We start from the raw sequence: 9788 nt of genomic DNA, 5'->3' as shown, positions 1-9788 counted from the left end.
AGATAACAGGTTGTCACACGTCGACACATACCTGGCCAGATGGGCCGGCCCGGCACGGCACGGCCCGGTCTGGGTTAAACGGGCCAGGCACGGCACGGCCCGGCCAGGCACGCTAACTACTTGGGCCGTGCCGGGCTGGCACGCGTGCTGCCCTCCCAGGCACAGGCACAGCCCATGGCTACACGTGCTGGCCCGTGGGCACGTCTGGCACGAGATGGCCCGATTTTGTGTTTTAAAAAAAGCCGCGTCTGGCCGTGCGCAGGCGCGCAGCGCCGCAGCCAGAGGCACGTTCGATGCAGCATGGCTGCATGCATGCATGCCTCGCGTAGCCTTGTGCCGTGCCGGCCCATGACGTGCCAGGCACGCGGGCTATCGTGCCTGCACGATTAATAGGCCCGTTTGGCCAGGTTTGCGTCGACATGCACCCAAGACTACGTAACTGGCCGGCCGGCATATATGTATAAATACAGGGATTGCGAGGACAAATACACATCATCCGTCCATTTCCTCGACATAGATATTGCTAGTACTGAAACGTTCTTGTCCGTAGCCACTTAATTGGACCATAATTTGATCGTGCAATTGGTTAAGGTCCATGGCGGTCAGGTGTTTGCTGCTCCCTCTGGCCCTGCTGGCTCTCGCAGCTAGCTCGGCAGCCGTGGCTCAGCTGGAGATCGGCTTCTACACCAAGACATGCCCGGACGCCGAGAAGATCGTCCGCGATGAGATGGCCAAGATCATCGCCGCCGCGCCCAGCCTCGCCGGCCCACTCTTCCGTTTCCATTTCCACGACTGCTTCGTCAGGGTACATAACTTTCCTAGCCTGCATATTATCGTATTTCTATCCTTATTGATCATGAAATGTATACTTACATGCAACACAAATTAAATTTTAGGGTTGTAACGCCTCTTTTTTTTCGAAAAGGGGAACTCTCCGGCCTCTGCATCAGAACGATGCATACGGCCAACTTATTAAATAAGCAAATAGGTTCAACAAGGTCTTAAAGTCTCATACAAAAATAAAAAAAAGCTCACAAAAAGCCTAAGGGCCAATAACAAACTAGCCAGAAAAAGCCACAACTGGCTGACATAAGAAAGATAGGTAAACTAATTGCCTATCATATTACATGACCGCCATCCAAACCGGTTGAAGATATCCCGTGCTACCATCTCCCATCGGATAGATCCAGTAACCAAACGCTCCCTGGCCTCCGTCGGAGTGAGTAGCGACCACATACGGATCAACGCAGTGGCTCAGAAAATAACCTGCAAAAAATGAATATTTGTTGTTCTGGTAAAAACCAAATCATTTCTGCAGTTCCAGACTGCCCACAATAAAGCACATACTCCTACGCGAATGTGTCTCGCTATTTCGGACTCTATCCCGTTAAGCCACGTTTCAAATAACGTGCTGACAGAACTGGGCGGAGTAATATTAAATGCAATGTGGACCGTCCGCCATAGAACTTTGGCTAACGGGAAATCAAGAAAAAGGTGTTTGATAGTTTCATCTCGATCACAGAAACTACACCTAGTAGGTCCTGTCCAATTACGCTTTGCCAAATTGTCCTTGGTTAATATTACTTGTTTATGTACAAACCACATAAACAGTTTGATTTTCAAAGGAACTTTGACAGTTCAAACATGTTTAGAACTAGGAATAGAACTTGAATTGATAACATCAAGATACATCGATTTAACTGTAAACTCTCCGAACCTAGTAAGCTTCCAGCGTAATTTATCAAGCTGTTGAGACAGCTGAATCTCCATCAGTCTACTAACTAGATGAAGCCAATCTTCCCAACGATTGCCGACTAGCGTCCTTCTGAACTGAATATTAAGAGGAATGGATTGAAGTATCGTTACAACGAAAGCATCACGTCGTTGACAATACGATACAGAGATGGGTATTGAATGGCAAGGCAGGTTGTGACGCCTCTGTCCTGCTCGAATCCACCGACGGCAACGTGGCGGAGAAGGACGCCAAGCCCAACAAGAGCCTGTGAGGGTTCGACTCCGTGGAGCGGGTGAAGGCCAAGCTCGAGGCCGCGTACCCGGGCATCGTCTCCTGCGCTGACATGCTCACCCTCATGTCCCGCGACGCCGTCGTGCTGACCAAGGGCCCCTTCTGGCCAGTGGCGTTGGGAAGGAGAGACGGAAGGCTGTCCAGTGCCACGGAGTCCAGCGACGAGCTGCCCCCGGCCTCCAGCGACGTCCCTCTGCTCGCCAAGATCTTCGTCTCCAAGGGCCTCGATCTCAAGGACCTCGTCGTCCTCTCCGGCGCCCACACACTGGGCACGGCGCACTGCCTGTCTTTTGTCGACCGGCTCTACAACAGCACCGGCGAGAGCGGTGCCTACGGCCTCGTCGACCCGTCTTTGGACAGTGAGTACGCCGACAAGCTGAGGCTCAAGTGCAAGAGCTTTGACGACCGCGCTATGCTGTCTGGGATGGACCTCGGGAGCTTCAAGACCTTCGACACCAGCTACTACCGCCACGTCGCCAAGCGGAGGGGCCTCTTCCGCTCCGACGCGGCTCTCCTCTTCGACGACACCACCAGGGACTACGTCCAGTGCATCGCTACCGGCAAGTTCGACGGCGAGTTCTTTAAGGACTTCAGGGCGTCCATGATCAAGATGGGCGACGTCGGCGTGCTCACCGGGGCCGAGGGAGAGATCAGGAAGAAGTGCTACGCCCCAACTAGCGTTCGTTGACTCTTAGTTGTACTTGTAAGTTGTAACTGTACGAGTTAATTCGCGGATGTCTGTCTGATACTGTTCCTTGTAGTTGTATATGATTTATTATCGTCAGTAAGTAGCATTGAGTAAAAACATTCTTTAACAATCATTGAATTGATATGTTTATCTTTAAATTGTCAAGACCTTAATCTTCACGCACTGATTATGCAGTGCAACTACTAGCCTACAATGACATTACTGTCACTACCGAAATCGGCGAGTCTGCCGAGTGTTTTATGTCGGTTACTCGGCAAACCCCTTTAAATCCAGTGTATTGGAAAAACACTCGGCAAAGGTCCTTGGATGGGCGGTGGTTCTGTGGAGAGGAGATTCTTCCTCCTCATCATCGGTATGGTTTTATGCTGCGTTTCTTCCTCCTTCTTTATGATGTTGCTGGAGGGATATCCTGCTTTGCCCAGGCAGTTGGCCCGACCGCGGCGCCGGTACCGGATCATAGTACTCTTCCGTTTGAAAGGGGCACATACATCGGTACTCAAAGCCACAGATGGCGAAGGGTAGAGGCAGAGGGAATTTAAAACCCTCTCGTAAAAGTATTTTAACAATGTTTTCGGTAATATTTAGAGATACTACTCGAACTGGTCCTTTTTTATTCATGTCCGCATTTTTTATAGAGGTTAGTAAATCAGCAATAGTGTCCTTGCCCATGGTGCAGGTGTGTCGGATGCGTATTCATGTCCTTGTCTTTTTTAGAGAAAAGGCCAGAGCCCAACTTTATAAATAAAGCCACCAGGCAGAGTCACAACCAACCACAAAGAACAACCACACAGCACGGACAGAGTATCAACCAAAACCACAGAGGCTAAAGTATAATGTACATGGCTCCCAGGCCAGTACACGGCACGCAGGCCGGAGAGACTAAAGACAGCAAAATCAGGGCCAACAACTCCTAACTGCCGGCTTGAACTGGAGATAGGGAAATGCCAGAAGCCCGAATCTTGGATATCATCACATCGAACGCATCCCTGTCCTCCTCCTTAATCAATAATCTCCACTGCTGCAAGAATATGCAAGTTTTAAATAAGCAATCAGCAGGTTTAGCAGGAAAAACATGGTCAATAGTAAACTTGTTTCTTGTCGTCCAAAGAGTCCAGCACATCGTTGCTAATCCCACCCAAAACATTCTCCTCTGGGCCCCAACCAGGTTGATGGCCAAGAGTCGAAGGTCTGAGAAGGAGGAAGGTCTCCAGGAAACATGCAACCATGATCTAATACAGCACCAGAAGAGTTTAGCCAGAACACAATTAAAGAAAATATGCATCTTGTCCTCTCCTAGCCACAGAGGGCACAACGGTCAGAACCAGGGCCATTGCGTTTGCGGATTTGATCACCTGCCGGCAACCGCCCACGAGAAGCTTGCCAGAGGAAAATCTTGATCTTAGGAGGGATACGGGCCCTCCAGATCCACTTGAATTTGGAAGTGGTGGAGCCTGAGATCACCTTGCCATATAGAGATTTCACTGAAAAATGGCCAGAAGGGGAGTGGGGCTAAACCACCGAGTCCTCCTCCTCCGAGAGCACAGGGAAGAAGGCAACAAGGCGCTGCCAGTCAACCAACTCTTCAGGAGAAAGAGAGCGCCGCAGCTTCAGGTCCCAATTATTAGCAGAGAGCTCAAAGATAGAGATCTCATGGTCAGGGCAATAAGAAAAAAGAACAGGAAAATAATTCGCCAGCGTGGTCGAACCGCACCACCAGTCAAGCCAGAATCTAGTGGATCTGCCGTTGTGAACAACAAAATTGACGAGGCCTTGAAAAATAGGCCTAAGTTTAACAAGGTCTTTCCAGAACTGAGAAGCCCCCAAGGCGCGAGAAAACATGGGGCTAGAAGAAGAGAAATATTTAGCTTTGAGGATGTTGTACCATAAAGTTTTATCCTAGGTGGTGGTCATAATCTTCCACCTCCATTTGATGATCAAGCATTTGTTCATGACTAGAGTGTTAATAATACCCAACCCCCCAAGGCTCTTTGGTCTGCAAATAATGTCCCATTTAATCGTGCGATACTTGCGTTTGTTATCAGTCGCATTCCAGTAAAAGGCACCTCTATGTTTGTGAAACCCAGCGTGAGTGCCATTAGTAAGCAGATAGAATCCCATCAGAAACATAGGGAGGGAAGAAAGGCAGACATTAATCAGAGCTACTTTACCAGCCTGGGTATTATATCTACCCCTCTAGGGCATGACACGATTGCCAACTTTGGCCACCGTAGGCGCAAAGTCTTTAGCCAAGAGTTTGTCAGAAGTTATAGGTAAACCCAGATACTTAAGAGGGAAGGAGCCAAGAGAGCACTTCAGTAAGCGGGCAACACATAAGGCCTCGGCATCCGAAACTCCAGTGACGATGACTTCACTTTGGAAAAGTTAATTTTTAGACCAAAAAGCGAAGAAATCCTTGTCTCGGCATCCGAGAGCCCAGTGACGCTGACTTCACTTTTGGAAAAGTTAATTTTTAGACCCCAGTGACGATGTCCTTGTCTTTTTGGCACGGAAGCGAAGAAAAGGGGGGGCAGCGTGATGGTGATATACCATGGTTGAAGATGATGACCTGCTTAGATCTGGTTGCAGATGCTTGTGTTGTAGGGGTCTTCTCGCAAGGTTTAGGGATGATGACACAGAGCTCCGAAGATCTTCGTGTTTTACTGGTTGTTTTAGGTTGCTCTTTGCTATTCTAGTTATCTCTGCATGTGTTACGGTGTGTTTGTATGGATCAAGAACTTTGTATTATTTTGTGATTTGAATACAAGCATACTTCCTAAAAGACGCACTTATATCGTTCAAAACAGAAAAATGCTAAGAGTACCATAGGAAACACGCTTAGTGTGTGAATCTAATGCGAATTTAATGGTACGATTTCATGACATATAGGCTGTCAGTTGATGACCCACAAGTATAGGGGATCTATCGTAGTCCTTTCGATAAGTAAGAGTGTCGAACCCAACGAGGAGCGGAAGGAAATGACAAGCGGTTTTCAGTAAGATATTCTCTGCAAGCACTGAAATTATCGGTAACAGATAGTTTTGTGATAAGGTAATTTGTAACGAGTAGCAAGTAACAAGTGTAAATAAAGTGCAGCAAGGTGGCCCAATCCTTTTTGTAGCAAAGGACAAGCCTGGATAATTTCTTATATGAAGAAAAACGCTCCCGAGGACACATGGGAATTATCGTCAAGCTAGTTTTCATCACGCTCATATGATTCGCGTTCGGTACTTTGATAATTTGATATGTGGGTGGACCGGTGCTTGGGTGTTGTCCTTACTTGAACAAGCATCCCACTTATGATTAACTCCTATTGCAAGCATCCGCAACTACAAAAGAAGTATTAAGGTAAACCTAACCATAGCATGAAACATATGGATCCAAATCAGCCCCTTACAAAGCAACGCATAAACTAGGGTTTAAGCTTCTGTCACTCTAGCAACCCATCATCTACTTATTACTTCCCAATGCCTTACTCTAGGCCCAAACAATGGTGAAGTGTCATGTAGTCGACGTTCACATAACACCACTAGAGGAGAGACAACATACATCTCATCAAAATATCGAACGAATACCAAATTCACATGACTACTTATAGCAAGACTTCTCCCATGTCCTCAGGAACAAACGTTACTACTCACAAATCATATTCATGTTCATAATTAGAGGAGTATTAATATGCATAATGGATCTGAACATATGATCTTCCACCAAATAAACCAACTAGCATCAACTACAAGGAGTAATCAACACTACTAGCAACCCACAGGTACCAATCTGAGGCTTTGGGACAAAGATTGGATACAAGAGATGAACTAGGGATTGAGAGGAGATGGTGCTGGTGAAGATGTTGATGGAGATTGACCCCCTCCAGATGAGAGGATCGTTGGTGATGACGATGGCGATGATTTCCCCCTCCCGGAGGGAAGTTTCCCTGGCAGAACAGCTCTACCAGAGCCCTAGATTGATTCCGCCATGGTTCCGCTTCGTGGCGGTGGAGTTTCTTCCCAAAAGCTTGCTTATGATTTTTCCTCGGACGAAAGACTTCATATAGCAGAAGATGGGCACCGGAGACCTACCAGGGGGCCCACGAGGCAGGGGGCACGCCCAGGGGGTAGGGCGCGCCTCCCACCCTCGTGGCCAGGGTGTGGCCCCCCTCTGGTATTTTCTCCGCTTAGTATTTTTTATTAATTCCAAAAATGACTTCTGTGAAGTTTCAGGACTTTTGGAGCTGTGCAGAATAGGTCTCTAATATTTGCTCCTTTTCCAGCTGCCGGCATTCTCCCTCTTCATGTAAACCTTGTAAAATAAGAGAGAATAGGCATAAGTATTGTGACATAACGTGTAATAACAGCCCATAATGCAATAAATATCGATATAAAAGCATGATGCAAAATGGACGTATCAACTCCCCCAAGCTTAGACCTCGCTTGTCCTCAAGCGGAAGCCGATAACGATAAATATGTCCACATGTTTAGAGATAGAGGTGTCGATAAAATAAAATACGGACATGAGGGCATCATGATCATTCTTATAACAACAACATATATGGATATTGTCATATGATTTCTTATGCTCAAGTAATAATCTATTCACAGTGTTAAGTATGAATCAGAAACTTCATTGGGAACCAACAAACTATAATCTCTGTCACTGAAGCAATTGCAATTTATCATAACATCGAAAAGAGTCAACATAAGAGCTTTTCAGCAAGCCCACATACTCAACTATCATTTAGTCTTTCACAATTGCTAACACTCACGCAATACTTATGGTTATGGAGTTTTAATCGGACACAGAGAAAGATAGGGGCTTATAGTGTTGCCTCCCAACCTTTTACCTCAAGGGTAATGTCAACAATAATAGTTCATGCTAACTTACATCCAATTAGATATATATATATATATATATATATATATATATATATATATATATATATATATATATATATATATATCAGGATCTTTCCAACACAATGTGCTTGCCAAAGGATAAATGTAAAAAGGAATGGTGAAGATCACCATGACTCTTGCATAAGGTAAAATAAAAGATAGGCCCTTCGCAGAGGGAAGCAGAGGTTGTCATGTGCTTTTGGGGTTGGATGCACGAAATCTTAATGCAAAAGAACGTCACTTTATATTGCCACTTGTGATATGGACCTTTATTATGCAGTCCATCGCTTTTATTGCTTCCATATCACAAGATCGTATAAAGCTTATTTTCTCCACACTAATAGATCATACATATTTAGAAGCAATTTTTCATTGCAAGCAACATGACAACTTACTCGAAGGATCTTACTCAATCCATAGGTAGATATGGTGGACTCTCATGGCAAAACTGGGTTTAAGGACATTCGGAAGCACAAGTAGTATCTCTACTTAGTGCAAAGAATTTGGCTAGCATGAGAGGGAAAGGCAAGCTCAGCATGTTGGATGATCCATGACAATATACTTTATTTCAGATGTCCAACATCAATAAGGAAGAAAACATAACCCATTACGTTGTCTTCCTTGTCCAACATCAACTCTTTAGCATGTCATACTTTAATGAGTGCTCACAATCATAAAAGATGTCCAAGATAGTATATTTATATGTGAAAACCTCTCTTTCTTTATTACTTCCTATTAATTGCAACGATGACTATAACTAAATTTGTCAACTCTCAACAACTTTTAATCATCATACTCTTTATATGTGAAGTCATTACTCTCCATAGGATCAATATGATCTCTTTATTTCTTTTTATTCTTTCAAGATCATAGCAAAATAATCAAGCCCTTCACTCAACACTAATCTTTATTATATAGCTCACGAACTCGATTACATAGAAGGATCATAAGGCAAAACTCAAAACTAAATCATACTAAAACTTTAATCTACTAGACCAAGATATTACCAAAAGGACCGAACTAAGAAAAACGATAAAGATAGGAATGTGACGGTGATACGTTACCGGGGCAACTCCCCCAAGCTTGGCAGTTGCCAAGGGGAGTGCACATACCCATGTGATTGTGTCTCCTTCTTTGGTGGGTGAAGATGTGATATTCTTGGCTATGATACCCCTCAGGATACGATTCTCCTCCTCGAGCTTGTTGACTTGCCGCTTAAGATCCATTGTTTCCTTACGGAGCTTACCCGTAACGGTTAAAGCTCCTTGCACCCATGGATGCTGCATAGCTGCGGGAGAACAAGTAACACTCCTTTTCATATTTTCATAAGAGATAAATTTAACATTGGAGGGGATGACCGAGTTTGGGATAGCTGAGCTTTGTAGTTCCCCCATCGTGAATCCTGCCCGGAAACGAGAAGTAACTTCTTGATCCTCCTCCATGGCATCTATCATTTTCAAGTCAGCTTCCATCTCTTCCTCCGTTGAGGGCCCAAAGTGATAGGCATCGCTATTTGCCCCTGGACCTGGTGTCGGATGAGACACCCGACTCTCCCCGACTAACTCTTGAGAAGACATCTTGCTCTAATCTGCGGCAGAAATAGCTCGAAACAAAAACAGAGGATAATTGCGTGATACGGTGGTCAAAACCTTCGGGAGATTATATAATGAATTTCTACCGACCAAAAGAAGTATTGTGCAACAAAACGGAGTCCGGAGAGCGCACGAGGTGCCCACGAGGCAGGGGGCACCTAGGGGGGTAGGGCGCGCCTTCCACCCTCGTGGAAGCCTCGTGTCCTTCCCAGACCGCTTCTTATTTTCCTATTTTCTTAAATATTCCAAAACGGAGAAAAATTGCCATTAGAACTGTTTTGGAGTCGGTTTACTTACCGTACCACGTACCTATTCCTTTTCGGAGTCTGAAACGTTCTGGAAAGTGTCCCTTATGTATTCCTCCGGTGTTACGGTTTCAATGACATTAGTTTCAACATTTATAGGACTAACTGAGATATAATGTTTGATTCTTTGACCGTTCACCACCTTCAGATTTGTGCCTTCGAAGTTATTGATTTTTATGGCACCGGAATGATAGACCTCCTCGATAACGTAAGGACCTTCCCATTTAGAGAGAAGTTTTCTTGCAAAAAATCTTATACGAGAGTTGA

At 45.3% G+C, this 9788-nt stretch overlaps 1 pseudogene; it reads left to right on the top strand.

Annotated features, from left to right (window-relative positions):
• Positions 1-595: 595 nt before the first annotated feature.
• On the top strand, positions 596-2714 carry LOC123164042 (peroxidase 1-like; annotated as a pseudogene).
• The last annotated feature ends 7074 nt before the right edge of the window (positions 2715-9788 follow it).

This window comes from Triticum aestivum, chromosome 7D, assembly GCF_018294505.1.
Source record: "Triticum aestivum cultivar Chinese Spring chromosome 7D, IWGSC CS RefSeq v2.1, whole genome shotgun sequence".
NCBI classification, from domain to species: domain Eukaryota; kingdom Viridiplantae; phylum Streptophyta; class Magnoliopsida; order Poales; family Poaceae; genus Triticum; species Triticum aestivum.
Note: the sequence above shows the minus strand (reverse complement) of the source record. Positions and strands in the feature narration are given on the sequence as shown.